This window comes from Eschrichtius robustus, chromosome 16 (assembly GCF_028021215.1).
Source record: "Eschrichtius robustus isolate mEscRob2 chromosome 16, mEscRob2.pri, whole genome shotgun sequence".
NCBI lineage: Eukaryota > Metazoa > Chordata > Mammalia > Artiodactyla > Eschrichtiidae > Eschrichtius > Eschrichtius robustus.
In genome coordinates, this window is record NC_090839.1 from 45,830,861 (window position 1) to 45,853,829 (window position 22,969).

Below are 22,969 nucleotides of genomic sequence, written 5' to 3' on the forward strand. Positions count from 1 at the left end.
GGGGTCTCCGCTCCCCACCTGGCACAATAGTAAACAAGCGAAAGGGGGTAGTCAGACTTTCTCCTCTTGGCAGGTAAGGCTTCCTTGCTGGGCTTGCAGCCTGTCCGACGACCCTGATTCACACTGCTGGTTGGTTGGAAGACCCAGTCTTCTGGTTTCTGGACCATTTTGACAAATACCCCCAAAGGGCAGGTGGATAGCATCTCAGTGTTTTGTGGGTAAAAGCTGACCCAGAGAACGTGGCTGAGTTGAAGACTCATAGTTTTGCCCAGTGAAGGGAACTGATCTGGCCAGTTAGAGAGAGCTGGTAATAGCCCTGGTCCTCAGCTCCCTTTTAGGAGAAATAACTAACCCCCTTCTGCCCTTCCGAAATGAAGCTTATAGATGGTTTAACTCACATGCATACATTGTTTCAAATAATTCAAATTTCAAATCAATTTAATGCCCTAATCATAGTATGAAGGAGAGGTAACAGGCGTTAAGTTATGATGATCACATGCATATTTCAATACGTAAATTCTTGGGCCTGAACACACTGTAGGGAAATAAAGACCCGAGAGGTGATAGGCTCCGGAATGAAAACCAGCCTCTGAGAAAAGTAATGAGGCCAGAACTGTTTGCATTTCCTGGAGGATAAGGGGCTCTCCTTCCCTGAGGTGGGGACCACAGGCTGGGAGGACACAGGCGTCCAGCATGGAGGAAGTGAGGCTGTGTGGCCCCGTGGACGTGCTGGTCTGTGCACATGTGCAGGGTCAGTGGAAGTCCCCTCGTCAAGGTTGTTGAGACCCAGGATGGGCACGAGAGTGACATGGGCCAAGGGCATGGATTTCTTGTCTGAAAACCCCACACGTCTGGGCATTTATTCAGCCTCCAGTAGTTAAAGGGAACTTGGATTCCATATCCTTTGACAGATGATGAAAAAGAAAATGTAGGTAACCTTTCTGGTAGACCCCTGAGGAAATAACTGGTCCCCAAAGAAAGAAATATATTTAGTATCTTATTCTCACAACCGAGATTTTCTTGCTGTGGTTGAGTGCATGTGTACACACACACACACACACACACACACACACACACACACACATATCTTATGGCAATTATATAAAATGTTTTTAAGAACTACTCCTTGGTGAAATCAGGTGAGATCCCTGCATTTCCTGTGTCTCTGCCAACGTGGCAGCACCTGCTTCTAGGGCTGCTGAAGGGTCCTCCGTCTCCCCCCTTACGGGAGAGAGGTGGGTGCCTCCCTCCCCCCTCCAAGGTCAGGAGGTCCTATGCAGAGTCATAGCCTGCAGGGGAGGGGGAGGGGGAGGGGGAGGAGGAAGGGAGGCACGGGCTGTGTTCTTATAACAAACATTTTCTGTTTCTAATGTAAAAACTGTGCCTATCCATTCAAATTTTCTCTAGAAACATGGAAAATTATAAGAAAATAAAATTCACTTAAAATTCCAATACAGTTAAGTCCCCTACATATGAACGAGTTCCATTCTGAGATCGCATTCGTAAGTCCAATTTGTTCGTAAGTAAGTCCAACAAAGTTAGTCTAGATACCCAACTAACACAATCGGCTATATAGTACTGTACTGTAGTAGGTTTATAATACTTTTCACACAAAAAATACATAAAAAACAAACAAGAAATAAAGAAAACATTTTTAATCTTACAGTACAGTACCTTGAAAAGTACAGTTGTCTGGTACAACAGCTGACACACAGGGGCTGGCATCGAGTGAACAGGCAAGAAGAGTTACTGACTGGAGGAGGGAGAGGAGGTGGGAGACGGTAGAGCCGGAGGATCGTCAGCAATAGGAGACGGAGGGCAAGCTGCAATTTCACCCACGCCTGACATTAGTGCCACAGGTTCTGCTTCCTTGCTGGATTCAATTCTACCTACCCTCTTGAAAAAAAGATCCAGTGATGTCTGGGTAATAGCTCTTTTTACCTCATCACAGATGACATGGTAGCACTGGATTGAATTCTGAATGCCTATTGAAACTTCGTGTACCATTCTATGTTTGGGTCCTGTGCCTCAAAAACTAACAGTGCCACCTCAGATGAAGAAAATCTCCTTGCCATTTCCTGCGCCGTGAATCTCTTTGGTTCTTCAGTTACTTCTTCTTCCTCTTGTCTCTCTTTGTCCTTTCTCTGGGCCTTCAATTCCATCAGGTGTTCATTAGTAAGCTCCTCGTGTTGCACAGCAAGGAGTTCAATGAAGTCGTCCTCTTGTGGATCTAGCTCCAGCTTCTCGCTGAGGGTCACTACGTTGCTGAAGACCTCTTTGGACTCCTCATCCACCTTCTCAAATCCATGAAAATCATGAACAAACTGCAGGCAAAGTTTCTTCCAAACCCCATTCATGGTGACGGCCACACCCTCACACCAAGTGAAGTCAATGTTTTTTATGGCCTTGTAGATGTTATAGTCCTTCCAAAATTGTCTCAAGGTTGTTCCTGATTCGTCACTCACCTTTACTGCCTGGCAAAAAGTGTGATGTAAATAATATTTCTTGAAAATTGCTGCAACTCCCTGGTCCATAGGTTGGATGAGCAATGTAATATTCAGTGGCAGATGTACTACTTTGACGTTGGGATGAAAGTTGTCCATGAATGAGAGGTGGCCCGGAGCATTGTTGAGCAGCAAAAGAATGTTGAATGGGATGTCCTTCTCCAAGAAGTATTTCTCTCTCTCTGGGATAAAGTGGTGGAAAAACCAGTCCTGGAAAATGGCCCGTGTAACCCAGGCTTTGGGGTTACTCTTCCACACAACAGGAAGAGAGCCCTTGGCTATGTTTTTAAGGGCTCTTGGGTTCTCTGAATGATAAACTAAGAGAGACTTCAGCTTCATATCACCAGAAGCATTGCCACCAAACAACAGAGTTAGCCTACGCTTTGCTGCTTTATAGCCTGGCATCAACTTTTCCTCCTTACTGATGTAACTTCGGTCTGGCATCCTCTTCCAGTACAGTCCTGTCTCATCCACATTAAAAACCTGCTCGGTAAATACATGCCTTCGTCAATAATTTCTCGAAACATTTCAGGAAATTCCCAGGCAGCTACTGGTCTGCACTCGCTGCCTCACCACTTACTTTTAGGTTGTGAAGGTTGACTCTACCCTTGAACCAATGAAATCAGCCATGGCTGGTATTAAAAGATGTGCCCTCTGATTCTTCGCCATGTTTCTCCTTCAAGTCTTCATAAAGGCTTTTAGCTTTCTCTTGAATCACCATTAAGCTGAGCAGGACTTGACACTGATGTGATCCTGCATCCACACGCTGAGAAGTTTCTCCATCTCTTCCATCACTTTTCCACGCTTCTTCGATATTATTGCCTACATCATCGGCACAGCAGACTTCACATGTTCCATGATCTTGTCCTTGTTCTTTAGAACCGTGCCGATGGTTGAACAAGTCATGTTATAAGATCGAGCGGCGTCTACCATGGAGCCTCCAGACGCCAAAACCACTGTTATTAAATGTTGATCCATTCCACTCTTTTACCTCCTTGCCGAGTGTTTTCTAAGGGCATTGTGTGCATATGTATTTTATCTCACTACTTTTTTATTCAACGTTTGAACCAAAGCATTTTTTCATGATGTATAGTAAGCATAATAATTCTTATTATTAAAGAATAATTTGCCTGAAATTACTACAGAGTTTGTTTGGTTTAGCACACCATGAGGTGCTGATTCCAAATCTCTTCTCTGTTTGGGGTTGAGGCCACTGATTTGGAACAAGCTTAAGGGGAGGCTTAGACCTTCCATGTGGATGCACATCTCCCCTCTTTTGTCAGTTGAGGCTTCCAATCTTCTGAGATGGGATGTAAAGCCACACCTTGAAAAATCACTGTCCTAGATTATTCAATTAGCCATTTTTCTGTTTATTTTTTATCTTCAAAACTCTCCTTTATTTTGAATAATCAGTATTTAATGATTTGTTGGTGAAGTGATGCCAGCAGAATACAGTAATACAGATGCTCTTTAGCCATCCCAGTTCGGACAGGAAGCAGGCAGGACAGAACTTATCAGGAAGCGCTGCCCACATACAGGAAGAAACACTGTTTGGGAAGCCAATTCCTGGAGAAAAAAATTCTGAGCCCGACCACATTTGGAATGAAATTAAGGTAAAAACTAGAGTCTTGCTGTATTCCATGATCCAAAAGAAACTACATCTGCCTGAGCGCAGAAGCCTCTGCTTTTCCAGGGGAAACTGTATCACAAGAGCTGCGGAAGCAAAACTCCATCTTGCACACGTCAGGCAGGTGAGCGTGATATGAGGAACTGCCTGCTGAGGGGAAGTGGGGCCCCGAGCCTCAAGGTTTCCTTTTATGAGCCGATGTCACCTCTGCAATACAGGACTTCCTGGCTCTGAAATTCCCTCCAGCTCTGAAGACTGCACAAGCTTGTTGCTACTTGATAAATCTTGCAGCAGGATTTTGGCCAAAAGTAATAAAGCCTCACTTACAGAAGAGACCGACGCTCAGAGGGAAGGGGAAACATTTGTCCACCGCAATTACGAGGAGATGCTGGGCTTGGTGAGGAGGGGACAGAGCACTGCGGCTTCCTGCTGGGGCCCCATCATTGGGAGAGGAGTCCCATCATCCCAGGGGACAGAGAGGAAAAGCCGGGGCTGGGGCACAAAGCACAACCAAGGGCTCCCGTCCCTGAGCACCTGGACGGACCATCACGGTTGTCTGCACTTCTGGAAAACCACCATTGAAAGTGCTCCTTGCCAATAATTGCACGTGGACGACACAGGGGGGTGGAGGGCAAGGACCCACCCAGAGGAGGGTTAGCGGGCTCATAGCCCAGGATGTGTGTCTACTTGCACAGCGATGTCGAGTCACAGGCCAGCCTCCCAGCAGACATGGACCAACCTCTTCTCATTTGTTCAGAGGGGCACCTGTACCTCCCTAAACCCAGATGGTCATCCAAATTCAAATACCTGTCTAAATAGGTAAATCCTTGTCTAAATAGGCAAGTACCTGTCTCAACCCAGACACCCATTTCCAGCATCCTTGACAGCCAGTAGGGATCAGGTGACCCGGTTCTGACCAATGAGAGGTAAGGTGAAGGGCTGCTGCAGAATTTCTGGGGAAGGAGACTCCTTGCTGCCACTCCCCTCATCCCACCCCAACCCTATTTCCTGCCTTTGGACGTGGGTGTGCAGAGCTGACCGTGAGGCACAAAGGTATTTGGGTGACAATCCAAAGCCCTGAGGATGGCAGAGCAGAAGGATGAAAAGAACTGGGACCACTGATGATGAAACTGAGCAGGACCCTGGGGCCCTCCCAGGCCCCAAAGCCCCTCCAGGTCCCCAGTTTCTTGTTTGTAGGAGAAAGCTTTCAGCCTCCTCGACCTTCCCTGAGTTCCAAAGGGCAGATTCAAACAGTGACTAGTTAGGGGAGTGAGAGAATACAGAAAGAAAGAGTAGTGCAGCATGGGGCCTGGTCCTGTTTCCTCCTCCAGGTACATACATAACAGTTTGATACACCTCTCTGAGTTCATCTACAGGAGCCGATCAGAGGATGGTCACGCACCCTGCAGCCCTCCCCCCAAATTCTGCCTAGAAAAACTTTTGCCCCAAAACCATCGGGGAGTTTGTACTTTTTGAGCACGAGCTGCCCGTTCTCCTTGTATGGACCTACAATAACACCTTCTCTGCTCCAGACTCCGACATTTTGGTTTATCTGGCCTCACTGTGCATCGGGCACATGAACTTGGGTTTGATAACAGTGAGACCATGGAACCCCTGGACACGCGGACAGCCCTGACCCCTGGGCGTCCTAGGTTGTGAGGTGGATCGGCTCCATATCCTTAAAGCACTTTGAGTTCTGTGCTCTGTTCCTTGCAGCCAAGCATATGCTACTTGACAATATGTGCTTTAACTAAAGCTGCCTTTTTGAGACTATATTGAAAGAGTTTACAGTCTTCTTTCAATAAAGTATGCAGGAAATTTAACACATAAGGAAATTCAGCTTGTTATCATATATAGACAAGCTCTAAGCAAATGACTTAGACAAAGTTAAAAGTATAATTACCAATAAAATGATGAAGAAGGCCCTTATTCATAAGTGGACACTTCTCATTAGGAACAATATTTTCATACATATGCCATCGTTTTGTGACACTCATGTTAAGAAAGACAGGGAGATGGCAAAAAAAAAAATTGATAGTCCAGGGACTTTTGCTTAGAGCCAGAAGTGCATATTTTTGGCTTATGTTTATGGGCCAAACATTTTTTTGAAACCCTAAATTCATTTTCTTTTATGAGTAGGTAATATATGACTCACAATCAAAAAAACGCAAAGGGATATTCAGGTAAAAATCTCTCTCCATTGCCCCCAACCAGCCAATTCTCCTCCTTGGAAGCAAACAGCATCACTAATTTCTCTTAGATCTTTCCAGAGACAGGGGGTAGATTTTAAGAAGCGGTGGGCCAGCCCATCGGTGGAAGAATGGATAAAGAAGGTGTGATATATCTATACAATGGAATATTACTCAGCCATAAAAAAGAATGAAATAATGCCATTTGCAGTGACATGGATGGGCCTGGATATTGTCATATGGAGTGAAGTAAGTCAGACAGAGAAAGACAAATATCATATGATATTGCTTATATGTGGAGTCTAAAAATATGGTACAAATGAGCCTATTTACACAACAGAAATGGAGTCACAGATGTAGAAAACAAACTTATGGTTACCAAGGGGGAAAGGTGGGGATAAACTGGGAGATTGGGATTGACATATACACACCACTACGTATAAAACAGATAATAAGAACCTACTGTATAGCACAGGGAACTCTACTCAATACTCTGTAATGGCATATATGGGAATAGAATCTAAAAAAGAGTGGATATATGTATATGTATAACTGAGTCACTTTGCTGTACTGCAGAAACTAACACAGCATTGTAAATCAACTATACTCCAATAAAAATTAATTAAAAAAAGAAGTGGTGGGCCAGACGTTCTCTGATGTGAGCTCTCAGCTCTGCCCTTGTAGTTCAAAAATAGCCACAGACAACACCTAACAAGGGGATTTGCTGTGTTCCAATGAAATATTTACAGAAACAGGTGGCAGATGGGGTTTGGCTCACGGCTGACTCCAGAGATAGACTCCAGGATAGAAAAGGGCATTTGTCTAGTATTCTGCACCATCGATGTTTCACACATATTTACCTACTTTAGTCCTTGCGGCACTTCTGTAAAATAGACAGCCAGTTAAGAGAATCAAATACATTGTCCAGTGCTGCCAGCTTAGCGAACGACAGAGCCACGGTTCAAACCCAAAGCTTGTAGCTTCACACCGCGTTTTATGCTCATTTTGGAGAATTCCTGTTCCCCAACCTTGGAAGTGACAGAATGCCACAGACACCTTCATGATTTATTGTTAAGAGGGACTCTGCTGTCTGCCCTTCCCACACACCTGCTGACACATCGCTTTGCCTGAGGAGGAAGGAGCACCTGCAGGCAGGTGAGGGATCCCTAGGCCGCCTCCCTCAGTCCCCACACAGCGGACGGGCAGCCCGTGGAAGGAAGCCGAGGTGCATGCACGCAACATAGTATCTAACAGTGAAGCATCATTTATTCAACCATAACGGCATCCGTGAATGTCTGGCTTATTTCCAATTCCCTCCTTCTTAGTATAAACCAAGCTGCAGTGACATCTTTCTTCTCCTTCAGGAACAGCTAGGGCCCCATCATTCTCCCAAATGCCACACCAATTCACACTGCCAAGAGGAGTCCGATTTCTCCCTCTTTTGGGTGTGGGGAGGGTAGAGCCCGGGCTCTCATGTTTTACTTTGAGTCCTTTTATTAGACTCAGACATGGTGCCCTGGGCAGAGAATCTCACAAGAAGTGTCTCTAATTAATAAACTTCAAGTTGTATTTTCTCCCACCTATGAAGTCCCTTCAAAGCTCCCTCAAGAAGGGAAAAGGGCAAAAGCAAGATGTTACCACCAGTGGCTGGGAGAACCCACCAGCCACAAGGCAAGGGCAGGAGGGGCAGCAAGAATCAAAGCAGGTCTCCCATCGGATGTGGTCTGGGGTCTGTCCAGGGGTGCGGTTTACACAGCTTTACAGAAATGGCAGAATTAAGCCACCGGCGTCTGACTACTTATCACCTCTGAGATTTTAGCTCTTTCAGACTCAGCTCAGTTGCCCTGACCCTTGTGTGTGTGCCTGTGCATGTGTGCCAGTGCATGTGTGTGTGTGTGTGTGTGCGTGTGGACATGCATGTGTGTGCACACGTGTGTTTGGGTTGACTCAACCATAGCGTAAGCTAGATACAAAAATGTTTTACTTTATTTTATTTCATTTTCATATATTTCAAATATTTACACACCATGAAAGAAAAAAGAAAAATCTTTACGTAATGTTCAATCAATAACTGCTATCAATATTTGAAAGTTTTGTCAATCTGATGGATTATCATCGTTAGTTTCATTATGATTTCCTCCTTTTCTATACATTTACTAGCCATATGAATTGCTTATTCTGGGAATTGCCTAGTCTCATATTATATAATTTTTTCCCCATCCAGTTACTGTTATTTTTCTTGCATATTATAGTGTCTTTTTTTTCTACAATAAAGAAACTATCCCTTTGCCAATTACCTGTGCTAGAAATCACTTTGCCAATTATATATGCCAGGCTGCTTTTGTTAATTTTGTTTTATTTTGTCCATGAGCACATTTTAATTTTTTTGAAGTCAAATTTATCCATCTTTTTTTTCTTGCTTCTGGACTTTTCTGTGTTGCTGAGAGGGTTTTCCTGCACCTCAAGGGTATACACACATTCTACTGAAGCTGCTTTCATTCTCTCCCGGCCCTGCCACGCACATCTCACTGACGTGTGTGTTTGTAATTCTCGAACCAGATGTTTTGTTGTATTTGGCTCATTAATCTATCCAAAATTTATTTTTATGTGTAGAATGGTAGAAATCTTACTTTTTCAAAGTTGTATTAGTTTACTGTTGCTGCTGTGATAAGTTACCAAAGACTTTGTGGCTTACATCACCAGAGTTACTGTGTTCCAACTCTGTAGACCAGAAGTCCAATGAGGCTCATGGGCAAAGACCAGGCTGTGGGTTGGCCCTTTCCTTCCGGGAGGCTTGGCAGGATAGGCTCTCGCCTTTTCAGCCCCTGGAGGTGCCCATGTTCCTCGATCTCAGGACCTTCCCTCCGTCTTCAAAGCAGCACCGCCTCATCCTCGACCCTCGACACCAGTCAGGGCAGCTCAGCTTTCGAAGGCTCTCGGGATTGGTTTGGGCCCCCCAGGTGGTCCGGGGTCAGCTCCCCATTTCAAGGTCCATGAACTTAAGTCTGTGAAGTTCCTTCTGCCATGGTAAGTCATAGAGTCTAGGGGGTAGGTTGGGGGCTTTGGGGGTTATTATTCTGTTTACCACAAAATGGAGTGGATTTGCCAAAATTCAATGTATTGAATGATCCATCTTTTCCCCACTGTTGCACATCCTGCGTGTATCACATACGGATCTCTTCCTGGATTATCTGTTCTCTCCGGCTCATCTGTTTGCTTAGCCCTGTGTCAACACCACACAGATTTCACTACTCTGACTGCCTAGGCTGTTTTCATATCTGGTAGGGCAAGTATCTCATTAATATTGATATTTTAAAAAATTCTTACTATTCTTTTATATTCTCTTTTCCATATGAATTTTATAGACACCTTGACCAGGTTCATTAAAAATTACCATAGGATTTTGATAGCGATTTTTAAGTTTACTGATAGATTTAAGCATATTTCCATTTTTACAGCACAGGACACATCGACATCTCTTTCTCATTTTTACATCCTCTCGTAAATGTAGACCAAGTCATGTGGGTATGGATTTTTTTAACCCGCTGTGTATGCATTTCTTAATTGGCTTATTCCTGGGTATTTTATTATGTTTTCACTCTTTTGAATGCCATCTCCTCTTCTCCTGACCATTGCTGGTGAGCAGCTCAGTTGGCTTTCCTACAGAGTTGTTACCAGGCCACCTTCGGTACCCTTACTGGTCCCACCACTCGGTCGGTTGATTCTATCGGCGTTCTTAAGTAGACAAATATTTGGAGTTAGAATTTCAGAAACACAAATTAAGGTTGTTAATCATTTCCTTTCCGTTGCTTTGCCCTAAGGCTTTTCCACAGTCAAGAAAAAAGGCAGAGTTAAATAATTTCTTTAAGAGAATGTGCATTTACACCACTCTCAATTTATTCAGGAGAAAAACAGAATGAAAGCCAGGAAGGGGAAGGAGTGTTTTGGCTGGAAGGCCGGGGCCTCCCAGTGGGGAGGTGAGTTTGGTGAGTGAGCACAGAGGGGAGTAGACTGAGGGGACACTCCTCCCTCTGCTCAGGGATCCCAGCACCCTTTGCCACCCCCCCACCCCGCTGCCTCCTAGGGGAATTGCTCATGGCTGTCACCCCTCCAGTTCCTAATGCTCCTGTTAGGAGCTCAGGGCTCCTGGGGAAGGGTTCTGACCTCCCCTGGGTCTGGGATCTCCCCATGTGTCCTAGATGTGATTAGAAAAAGCATGGGGTGCCTTGTTCTGCTGTAGATCATAATAGACTATCAAGAACCCACATGTTCTGAGTCCTTCAGTGTTTTTGGAAAAGGTACAATTTCACCTTTATGCTCTTCATTCTAGAAGAATGCTTCCTGGTTGTGTTTGTGTGACTCTGCTTATTGCTGCCCGTTCTGCTTTTCATACATACACACGGTACACATACATAAATTATTAGCAATAGTGGTTTAAATTTTCCTGCCCTCTATCTTGTTTTCCGAATGCATCTTTTTTATAGCAGCCTGTTCTTGTTTTATGAATGCAATGCTTTTATGGTTCTCACTACTGATCACCAATGAGAAGTGTTTTTAGGTTGCTTTGTTCCTACATTTAACATCGTTTCAGTGGATCCATTTGATGAAGCTGATTCCTCTCTTTGAGTGACAAAGTCTTATATTTCATAAATTCTCTTATGTATAATACACATTATATTTATATATAACTATATGGTATATGCTATTATATTCATATAAATACATAACTTATATTTATAACTATAAATATATATTATACTTATCCACCATAAACAATTTTACTAATTGGTCCATTTTACTATTGGTTCCTCAATCTTTATTTCTCTCTTCTTTCCTAGGCAGCTTCTTTTGAGCTAATCAAATTATTAGTATTTAATTTTCTTGTCTACTATAATTTTATTGTATTTTTTAGTGGTTGTTCTAGGAATTTCAGTATGCACTTTCATTTGGCACAGTCTACATATAATTAACGTTGCATCATTTCATATAAAATATTCAAATATTACAGCAGAATAATTCCACTTACCCCACATAATTCATACATGTTATCATATATTTCCTTGTAAATATGTTATAGCCCTTAGCATCATGTTATTATATTTTCTTTAAACATTCACATATCTTTTTTTTAGTTGAAATACAGTTGATGTGCAATATTATGTTAGTTTCAGGGGCACTACAGTGATGTGACATTTGCATACCTTATGAAATGATCACAACTGTAAGTTTACTAACCATCTGTTCTCATACAAAGTTATTATCATTTTCTTGACCTTATTCCTTAGGCTGTATATTACATTCCCATGGATTTATTTATTTTAAAATTGGAAGTTTGCACTTCTTCTTCATCTATTTTGTACCCCCCACCTTCAAGTGTCTTTTAAGAAAATTATAAGAAGAAAAAGTATATAATCTTTCTATTAATCCTTTAATTTAATATTTCCAATGCTTTCATTCCTTCCCCTGGATTCATTTATCCATCTGGTATTATTTCCCTTCAACCTGAATAATTCCTTTACTATTTATTATTGTGAAAGTCTGTTGGTAACAACTTTCCTCAGATTTTAATTGTGTGCATATGTGTTTATTTCACTGTCATATTTAAGGATATTTTTGCTATATATAGACTATAGATTGATGTATTTTTTTCCAGCACCCTAAAGCTGTCATTGCTCTGTCTTGATCCATGGCTATAATAAGAAATCATGATTATTTGTATCACTAGTGATGCATAAATAGTACAGCTTTTTCCTCTGGATACTTTTAAGATGTGCCTAAGGTCTGAAGGTTTTCCTTGTATTCATTCTGATTGGGATTTGCCGAGATTCATTCATCTGTAAATTGAGGTTTTTCTCCATTTTTGGGGAAATTTTTGGTCATTAATTTTTCAACCTCATTCTCGTTATTCTCTCCTTCTGGAATTCCAATTACCCAACTGATTTTATGGCAAAGATCATAATATATTTTGATCTGTTTATATTTTTTCAAACTTTTTCTTCTCTCTATTCTTCAGACTGCACAATTTCTATTGATCTGTGCTTGAGGTCTATGACCCCTTTCTTTTGCAATCTATAATCTGCTTCTATAACCCATGGGAATTTATAATTTATATGTTGTAATGATCAGTTCTAGAATTTCCATTTGGTTCTTTTTTTACCATTTCTATTTCTACAGAGATTCTCTGTTCAATCACTACTATTCAACTTTTCCTTTAAATCTTTCAATGCATTTATATGCATTGCTTCAATGTTTTTATTGCTAATTTTTACATCTGTGTTAGCTTTAGGTGTGTTTCTACTGACTGCTTTTGTTTTTCTAGATTACAGATCATGGTTTCCTGCTTTTTTGTGTGTCTAGTAATTTTACATTGTATGCTAAGCCATTGTCTTCAGCTCTCTCAGCTGCTGGAGGGGGAAGCCAGGCCTCCCTTGGGGGGTTGGCAGCCCTCCAGTCCCTCCCGTGACGTCCCCACTGCTCGTGCTCAGGTGCTGTTTGTTGTCTATAAGGAGCTCTTCCAAGGAAGAAGAGTCAGAGTGCGGCTCCAGGGTCAGAAACGGCCCGGGTCTGCCTGCTGCTTCCCCCCTCTGCCAACGTCCGTCCTCACCCTCCACTTGGCATGAAGCTCCTGAAAGTGCCTTCCTCTGGCTGCCCCTGGAGAGCATTCTTGCTTCTCCCTCGAGGAGGTGGGCTTTACTGGGCCAGTGAAGCACTGTCTGCCATCCCCAAACCAGAAAGCCCAGGATGCTGGGGTCAGTGGTCTGGTTGCTGGCAGCATTATCCGGCTGTGCCTTACACTCTCAAAAGGACCATCAGGATTGAGGACTGGTCACTTACGCCAGGGTGTTCCCCAAGGACACTGGGGCTGCAGCTTTGGGGTCACCCGGAGCAATCACTGTCCCTGTGGTCACTCTGACCAGGTGTGGGCTCCATCCAGCTACTGGAATCACTTCCGGAAGATCTGGGGACAATCTGTGATTACTGAAGTCAGGAGAATTGGGGGCAAAACTTGTAGACTTGGCCTGGGAATTCCGGAGAAAGGGAAGAGACCCTTCTCTGAATCCTAGGATGGGTGCCTAGTTTAGGAGCCCAAGGAAAACAAACAGTGACTCTGTTACCATTCGCTTAAATGGAGAGCTCAGAAGTCCATTTCTGTCACTTGCAAAGCCTAAAGTGCAGGCTTCAGGTATTTGAGAGGAGGTGTTCTGTCTGGTCTGGTCCCCCCCAGACAGTCAGTGGGCGTCGTGGTACCAACAGCCGCAGGAAGGCTGAGAAGGTTCACGGGTTCCCACAAGAGCAGAGTCAGAAAAGGGGCTGGTGGGAGCCCAGGGCCCAGCCTCCTGCACACTCTCTGCTTCTGCGGAACCATTTCCAGCCAATCTCCACGCTGTACACTGCAGGGAAGAGGCAGGATGTTTTTTCAATCTAAAATTAAAGATTCCATGTTAAAAAATATATATATATATATGTATATGGACTTGACAGGATGTTTTCTAGGATGCCTTCCAGCTCTGACAGCCTATGATTTTATCTGATCAAATGAAATAAAATTCATTAAATGCTAATAAACTAAACTAAAATTCAAGATTCTTAGCTCTGTAACAGGCATCAGGTCAAGTCTATTTTAAATATCAAAGCTCTCCTCCAGATCAGTGATGCTTCCACTTAAGCCACACCAGTATCACCAGGAGAGCGGGTAGGGATACAGCATCCTTGGCCCCATCCCGACATCGGCTGAGGGGAGGCCCGCTTGCAGATGAGTGTTTGTGAGGAACAGAGCTGCACTGCCATCTCTGGGGCATGGACCAGCGCAGACTGCTGCTCTGGAAACACTCAGCACGGCCGCGCTGGGTCTGAAGGTTAATAAATGTGCTTGGCCTCCAACACCTGAGAGGAAAATAAAAGACCAAAGCCCTTAGTACTCTGGTTTCCGATCATTCTGAGTTGGCCAAAGACATCGGTGTTTTATGGGTGGAAACCCCCCAGCCGCACGGAGGCCTTCGTGGTCCCATCTGCACGTGTGTTAATGAATGAGCACCTGCTATGTGGACCTGACCCCCAGGAGCGGATGAAAGTCTCAACTTCGCCCTCTGCGCTCAGCACACTTGAATCATTTGAGGGCTGGACTGTTCTCAGGTTTACACGCAGCATCATTTTAATTTTCCTGTTAACATAAGAAGGCGTCGTGAGCAATGGATACTTGAAAATAGGACCCATTCTGATGCATAACCAGCTTCCCCCCTAAAGACCTAATGGTGAAAACGGAGGCTGTAAGTCACGTGGTGAGCTGAATTCAAGTTCCAGCTCTGACACGTGCTAGTTGCAGGAGTTTGGGAAAATTACCTCATCTGCAGTAATAATGTGCGCCTTATGTACTTGCATGCATTTCACTGTCATGATGAAGGGAGGTCTTCCAGTAAAGTGCTTTAGAATCATCTGAGGTCAGTTCCCTAGAAGCGGAGCATGAGCACGTGATTTATGGAGGGCGGGCTCTAAAGAGAAACCTGCAGGGGAGTGAGGGAAGCAGGGCAGTGGGGTGCCCGGGGCAGCCCCACGGAGCAGCTTACGCAGCTGGAGCCTGGATGCCCCAGCCCAGTTGAAGGTCACCAGCAGCATCTGCTAATGGTGTTTAGTGACCATTAGCTTGAGAATGAAAACAACAGCAACAAAAGAATTATTCACCCTAGGATGCTGAGATAATCCCAGGCCCTAAATTAACTGTATCAGCAAGAACATGTGCAAATTTTTCCGAACGTGTTTCAATCTGAGTTACCTGCTGATGAATACAAATAGTCTGGGTTACATGCAGGTAAATAAAAATAGCTCCACTTTGCATTTGCATCATATTTTCAAGTTTTCGAAGTACTTTCACACCTCATTTATTATAAAAGCAAAGCACAACCAGTCATCATTTTTTTTCTGAGAAATATGAACCTTGGAAGGCTGGAGGACAGAACTCAGACCTGAAAGACAGATGGGGTGTAATGTGCTGTTTCCTCTTCTCTGGCAGAATCCCCCCATCCTTCACCCCCTCACTTGTAAAGTCCTCCCCACGTCCTGGTCCTGGTGGGTTTAGCCACCTCATGCCTGAGCCCCCGAGGAGCCTCGTGCAGAACTCCACTTGACCTCTGACCTCTGACACTGTCCTGCTAATGCAACTATTGATGCATTTTCTTAGTGGAGAGGCCTTTCCTGGCCCTGCTTCCCTGGCTAAGCAGACGAGCACCATCCAGAGACACAGTGGAGAAATCCACGGCTCCCTCTAGACGGACGCTCCCCTCCCAAGCTCGACCCGGGTCTCTGCTATGAGATTCCCAGTGCCCCGGGCTGGCAGGGTCTGCAGTAAATCCTGAGGGTCTGGGTCACTCTGAGGGCCGGATGCCACTCCAATTGGTCTTTATTTCTGAGCTGACCTCCAAATTCAGCTAAGGTTTTAAAAATACTATTACCACTCAAGTTGGTAGGGTCTTCCCAGGATCTTGCGTCCAGAGACTTCCCAGTTAAGTCCTCACCATAAATAGGGCCTCACCTGTGTTGGATCTTGGGGTCCTGGAACATTGCTAGTCACAGTGTGGTCTCCAGACCTGCCCTGGGGCAACATCTGGGAGTTTATCGGGAAAGCAGACCCTCAGCTCCACCCTGGACCTGCATCTGAAGCAGAACCTACACTTTAACAAGACTCCCTTCCCCTGTGAGTCACGTGCACATCATCTCAGAAGCACTGCCCTGTGTCAGAGCTCTTCCGTTTTATTTATTAATTAACACATTTGGGTGAGAACCACTTTCTTCTGCGTGGAAGAACGTGACCCTGCCTCCCTTGAGGCCCCATGCCTGCTCAGCAGGATGTTTTGGGTTCCAAGAGGACTTGGTTTCTTTCCCTGGAATCCCTGGAGTGCCTGGTGCCCAGGCCACAGCCCGGCAGGCGGGACCCAGGGTTAGAGGGGGCGGAGTCCTCTTCTCTGGAGCTGGTCATCAACCCGACAGAGAACAGAAGTGGACTTGGCTCATCCTCCTGAGGTCAGCCTAGCCCAGGAGGGGCTGGATGGCAGCTAAATGACATGGCCGGGCCACCTGGCCCTCTCCTTGATGGCCGGGGTCTCAGCAGGCAACCCTGTGCTGTGAAGACGGCAGGAGCAGATCCCAAGCCTGGTGGCTGCTTGGGACAAATATGATGACGCTGCAGATGTGCCTGGGCCTCTGTCACCAGCCTTCCAGGCTGCCTTCCATCGAATCCTCACAACAGCTCATAGACGTAAATCCTATTGTTCCCTCCATTTTGCCAATAAGGACACTGCGGCTTGGAGAGGACTGGTCACCTGCCTGGGGTCGTGCAGCTGGCCGGTGCCGGGTCAGCCTTCGCACTTAGGGCCAACCCCAGGGCCATCTTCCACATGAGCTGTTTTAGGTGTACTTACAGCCAAAGATCTGTCTGTTTAAATAGACGGTTTAAGGGTAGACCCTCCATCCTTGGGCTGTGATGGCACAGAGCTGGAGGAGTTCCAGACCCGCACCGGCTGGAAACAGACCATGAAAGAGCCTCAGAACCCAGCCCCCTTCATGATGCCTGGGAGTCAACAGGGAGGGGTGTTCTCTGGGCTGGGGGGTGGGTGGGCCTTGAGGGCAATGACCTGAGCTCCCCAGGTGGCATGACAGTGGGGCAGGAGCTCGGCCAGGGCCTGGGCATCTCCGCTGCCCTTCATCCTCTGTCAATGAACACAGGTCTAGTTTCTCCTATCACTTCCTTCTGACTTCAAGGTCCCTGTTGGCCAATTGAGCCTGAAGTAGATTTAGCGGAAAGGGCTTGGGCTCCTTGTGCACACATTATCCCCCAAAACAGACAGCTAACGTCTCGGTTTTAAAAATTAGAAAAGCAGCCAAGGAGAGCTGCCCCAAATCATGAATAATCTGGTTCTAAGACTAGTGGGAAAATCTCACTCTGCACAGAAAGGGACTCAGATGGATCATTTTGGCATAAACATCACTTTTCAGCTCCAGAGAGCGTGGCTCAGGGCGGAATTCTTCCTGTCCCCTGTCGCCTGTAAACCGAGGAAGGGGCTGGCTTCCTAGCGCAGAGCTGAAGGCTCACGTTCTTCTGGGTGTGATGTTTAATGCTGATACCTGGGTAGACTCGGTGAGTCGGGGGCCCAGATGTTTTCTGAGCAAACGCGCACACGATGCGGAAAGCTTGGGGACGGGTCCGCCCGCTGGCGTTATTTGTTCCCGCGTAATTGGCTCGTTCAGTGGGATGTGTGAGGCGGCTGCCATATGCTTTCTGCAGCCCCAACGGAGCTTTCTACTCCAGGCCGTGCATGCGAGTGGGTGTGGACGTGTGCGTGGATGTCACATGGGCTGCGCTCAGCTGAGGGGCTGTGGCCGATGTGTCCAGGGCCCACCTGTACCCCGAGTTCACCTGGAGCTGTGGTGGTCAGTTCCACGTGTCCTGAGCACCTCTCCTTGCGCCCCTGTGGGGGTCTGCGTCCCTGCCTGTGGCTCCCTGCAGCTTTAGGGCAGCTGGCTGGGAACTTGCAGGGCATCCTGGAAGGGCCAACCAGGGACAACCCTTGGCCAATGAGGCAAAGGAGTCATTGGATAGATACCCAGGTTCCCTGTTCCCCAGAAAGAAAATTCCCAGGGTTTCATAGCAGCTGTCCCGGAGCATGCAGGCCAAAGGCAAGAGATCTCACAGTTCAGTGTAAGAACATCCTTCTTCCATTGAGTTCAGTCTCCCACATGATATGATAGAAAAAGAGCTGGAGGATGCTTATAGGATTAACACGGTGCTTTATTCTCAAACCTGCTGTGTGTTCCAGGCTGCTGGTCCCAAGGTGCTGGGGTGCTTGTGCCATTTGTCCCCAAAGAACCTCCCACCAGGAGTTTGCCTGATCGTCTCCATCAGTCATTGTTGTTACACCGCAGACACTGTTAGGGGGACTCAGAAATTCACCATAATATGGCCCTTTTGATGACTTTTCCCACACCATGAAGTGGACGGAGGAAAGAAAGGGTTATGCTTCTAAGGCCAAACACATCAACGAAATCAATCAAATTCAGGCAAAGAAAAATAAGACAAAAATCAAGAAATAAAAATGAAAGCAGAAGCTGGGATTTGGGAGCAATTGTGATCTTTAAAATCACCGTAATTTGGGAATTCCCTGTTGGTCCAGTGGTTAGGACTCGGCGCTTTCACTGATGGGGCCTGGGTTCAATCCCTGGTCTGGGAACTAAGATCCCTCAAGCCGTGTGGCTAGGTGAAAAATAAATAAATAAATAGATAGATAGATAAAATCATTGTAATTTATAAAGTTCCAAATAATTGGCTGTTGTGCCTGTCTTTGTCCATGCATGTGTGAGGACCAGGATGGGCGGGGGGGGGGGGGGGCAGTGAGCTGCCTGCTTTGTGAACTGCAGCAAACATCACACCCTCTGGGCTTTCTAGGACAGTTAGTTTACCTTAAAAAAAAAAAAAGATTTTTAAACTCATGGTTAAGGACTTCCCTGGTGGTGCAGTGGTTAAGAATCTGCTTGCCAACGCAGGGGACACGGATTCGATCCCTGGTCCAGGAAGATCCCACATGCCGTGGAGCACCTAAGCCTGTGCGCCGCAACTATTGAGCCTGTGCTCTAGAGCCTGTGAGCCACAACTACTGAGCCCGTGTGCCACGACTACTGAAGCCCTCGCACCTAGAGCCCGTGCTCTGCAAAAGAGAATCCACCACAATGAGAAGCTTGGGCACCGCAACAAAGAGCAGCCCCTGCTCACCACAACAAGAGAAAGCCTGTGCGCAGCAATGGAGACCCAACACAGCCAAAAATAAATTAAAAAAAAATAATAATAAAACAAAAAAACAAAGAAACAAAAACTCATGGTTAAATAGGATTTAATTGATATAATTTCACAAATATTTTACTAATACACATATTTAATGCATTACTAATACTAATATACAAATATCCCTACTAATTACAAATGATCAAAGCACACATCCTTTTTCAATATTTTATTGATATGTAATGTATATATAGAAAGTGCACAGATTGTAAATGTAAGGCTTGATGAATCTTCACAAGCAGGACACAGATGTGTGACCAGCACCCAAATCAAGAAACAGAACGTCAGCAGCACCCAGGAGCCCTTTGTGCCCTTCCTCCCGCAGCTACTTCCCTGCTTCCTGGAGGGGGCCACTGCCCTGACTGCATAATGTAGATTAGTTTTTATATAAATGGAATCATACAGTACATCCTCTGGAATCTTACCCTGTGTACTCGTGTTCATTTAACTTTTGCTTAACAGGTATTATTTTTTGGTTTATAAAGTGTGTTTACTGCCCCTACATGTTGCTGCTTCTCACCAAGTTTGGTCTGATTTCTGCCCTCTGTAACCTGCCACTGGGGTCTTCTCTGGGTCAGCAGCAATGTTGAGGGGGCCTGGGGAGAGTCTTGAGCTTGTAACAAGGGAAGGAGCAAAGCCCCTGCAGCTTTGGAGGAGAGTCGTTGTGCAGATACCCTCTGGGCCTCCAATGGCAGAGCCCAAGCTGGTCTGGGAGCATTTATCAAGCACTTCCCATAAACCCTGCTGGGTGTGGGACCCCAGAACTACATGACCATCAAGACTCATAATTATGGCTCTACTAAGGACCTGTTTGTCATAAATCTTCAACAGCAATGCTATTAATAAAAATAACAATAATAAAATAAATCATCAAATGCCCTGAGCACATGCAGGACGCTGTGCTAAGAACTTGCCAGAGTTTGCCTTATTCAGTCTTGATAAGAGCTCTGTGAGCTAAGGGTTCTCATCCACATTGCAAGAGTCAGGCCACATGGGCTGCTGTGACAAACAGCCCCACCCTCGGGGCATGCGTTATACTTGAATGCAGTCAGCAGGAAAGCCTGTGATGCTGCCCTCTTCAATGCTTGCTCCGCAGAGCTGTGGTTGATTGCATAAATGGACGTGGTTCTTCCCAACTTGCCCATTAGCAGCTGGACACTACTCCCCACCCCTCGAATCCGGGTTGGCCTTGGGACGTACTTTGGCCACTGAGTTTGGGGTGATTTGTTATTCAGTGAAAGCTGACTGATGCAGTTGTTATGAGGGTTGGGGGAGACTCCCAAGATCTTGGAGGTGGGTGTATGGCCAGGGAGCAGCATACACAGCTTCCCAGGACCCAGTCCCGAAGCCCCAACGTCATGGCAAGGGAGGCTGGGAATGCAGCTTTGTCTTGAGTCTAGGTTTGCTGAATTACAGCCTTGTCGCCACCACACCCATTTTATAGATGAATAAATTGAGGATCAGGTAAGTCAAACAGCTTTGCAAGATCACACACCCAGAAGTGGCAGATTTAGGATATGAACCATCTTATGACCCTGGAACCTAAGCCCTTTGTCGTGGTGCATGTGCTCATTGCTGCGTGGAGAGAGACACGTGTTCCTTGCAGAACTAGCTTCTACAGATGAGATGAGAAGACTTGATACAGACTGTGATGAAGCACAGGCCTCCAGTGCCCTTTGTCTACAAGGTAACAGGAGACCTAACAATGCCCACATTTGTGTTCCATACTGTAGCTCCTACAGATCTTTTACAGGTATCATCTTCTCTGATCTTAACAATAATCCTGTGACGTTTTTATAGTTTTCTAATCCAACGGATGAGAAAACTGAAGCCCAGAAAAGCTGCCAGCCAGTAAGGGTGGAGGTGGGCTTGAGACACAGGTCTTTCAAGAAAAAGTTCAGCCTTCTTCCCTGTAAAAGTGAACTATTAATGAAATGAGAGCTTTGAGAGGAAAGAGGAAACTGTCCAAAACATTTTATGTAGAGGACACAGTGGATGACATTGGCATGAGGATCTTTGGATCCACTGTCTGTGGATGGGGAGAGGATATTGTGGAATCATGTCGTTGTTGTTTTCTTTTGCTTTTTTAGCCTGTAAATGTTATGCAAATTGAGCTCGAAATTCCAGAGAAGCCTCGGAGAAGACTTCCTGGGCAAGAGGTGCTTGAGGTGTGTCTTCCGGGAGGCGTCATATCAGAAGGTAGGGGATCAAGCCGGAGTCGCAGGCAGGGGCTGAAGGAGGAGCACGAGAGGCAGGTGTGCGGGGTCACAGGCCGAGTGGGGGGCCTGGTGAGTGGCCCCCCGAGATGCCCTCTTGTCCCACCACAGACCCTGGCTCACCCGTGAGCAGTGGGAGGCCTCACCACCGTCACTACATTTTATCACAGTGAGAACTGATGTGATGAAAAGCAACTCAGTTCAACCACCAGACAGAAGTAATATGGAAAATAAGCAGGGAATTCCTTGGCGGTTCAGTGATTAGGACCCTGCGCTTTCACTGCCATGGCCTGGATCTGATCCCTGGTCAGGGAACTAAGATCCTGCAAGTTGCATAGCGTGGCCAAAAAAAAAAAGCAAATCAGACCCTCAAGTGTGATAAATGAACAATGGATGTGCTTAATAAACATCCAGCTGCCTGTTGTTGAAACTTCAAATGTGTCATAAAATGAATGATTTTTCCACCAAAGCTTGGTTATAGAATTATGTTCGTGATATATTTCCATATGTCAGTGGACATATTTCACAAAGGAAAAGAAAGCAAAACTGCCACAAACAGAAAGAGGTACCGATACTAAGAAAGAGGCATTAATCAAAGAAATTTTGCAATAATCTGGAGAATTCTTACACACACACCCTGTGGTGAGCTCATCTATCTGCACAAGAGCCCAAGGAAGCAGTGGTTGGTTTGATAAAAGTTTGAAAGGAAAAAATTATCATGTTTCCCATGAACCATAACATCAATCTCATGCTCTCCCTGAAAGTGTAACCTTCCAAAAGTCAATTTATGACTGGGAATTTAATTACTTTTTGACACCCTTCCCTGGACATTTGGTTGAAGCTTATTGCTTTGAATTGATAAGAGATTCCAGGTATCTTGTCCTGTTGTCCTTTCTTATGGCACAGGGTTTTTAAATGTTTTGCCATGCTGTCACCTTGCAGTTAATTGAGATTAAATTATGTCATAGCAGATCCACAGGAAGAGGACAGAAAGAATGGAGGGGAGAGAATGTTCGAAAATAAACATTTTCAGAGCCAGACAAGGTAGGACTTAGATCAAAATGGCCCACTGAGTGCTGTGTGTGGGACATGAAATAAGATACAGTGGAGAGGCTTTTAGAAAACTAAGAATAGAGAGATATCCTAAGTGTTCTGGGTGGTGGTGGTCGTCATGGTAAGATAGAGAGACAAGTGGGAATCTGATTGCCGTCAGGTTTCTTCTCATTGACAAGCAACAATGGAGAAATACACCCAAACGATCCCTGAGGTGGGAAAATAAAGAAGACCACGAACCTGAAATTCTATAGCTCAATGTGGTCTTATTCCAATGGAAGGGTTAATAAAGGTTGTCTAAAATAAAAAAAATTCAGAAAATTTACCACCTCTTTAAAAGATCTCTTTTAAAAAAGATTCGTTCTTTATAATGATTACAGGGAGTACTCCAGAAAGAGGAAAATTAAACTCAACACTTTTAAAAGGGATATAAGAGGCAAATAAGAAACATAGAAACCTCAATTTTTTTGGTACAATTAAAGTTAATTTTTTAATAAAAAAATAAAGGAAAGCAAACAATAAATCTATGATTAAAATCAACAGGCAAAACATAG